Raw genomic sequence first — 260 nt, 5'->3', positions numbered from 1 at the left:
AGGAAACCTCACCTGATGTATTAATCCATCTTGGATAATAATAATATAATATTATAAATAAAGTATGCTAATTACTAAAACTACTTCTTAAAACAAATAACTAGTTGTTTTAATTGTCTTCATAAAAAATTAACTTCAACTAAGGCGCTATATATCTACTATTTTTTCAGTGCTTAACTGTCTTGCCGTAAAGTGTACTGAGAGTAATGAAGGGGCGTATATTACATTCCTCCCCGTTACTTACTCGTAGATTGTGCAAA

Source organism: Halyomorpha halys, unplaced genomic scaffold, assembly GCF_000696795.3.
Source record: "Halyomorpha halys isolate HHAL.00 unplaced genomic scaffold, Hhal_1.1 Scaffold1928.1, whole genome shotgun sequence".
In the NCBI taxonomy this organism is placed as follows: domain Eukaryota; kingdom Metazoa; phylum Arthropoda; class Insecta; order Hemiptera; family Pentatomidae; genus Halyomorpha; species Halyomorpha halys.
This window is presented reverse-complemented; position numbering follows the sequence as displayed.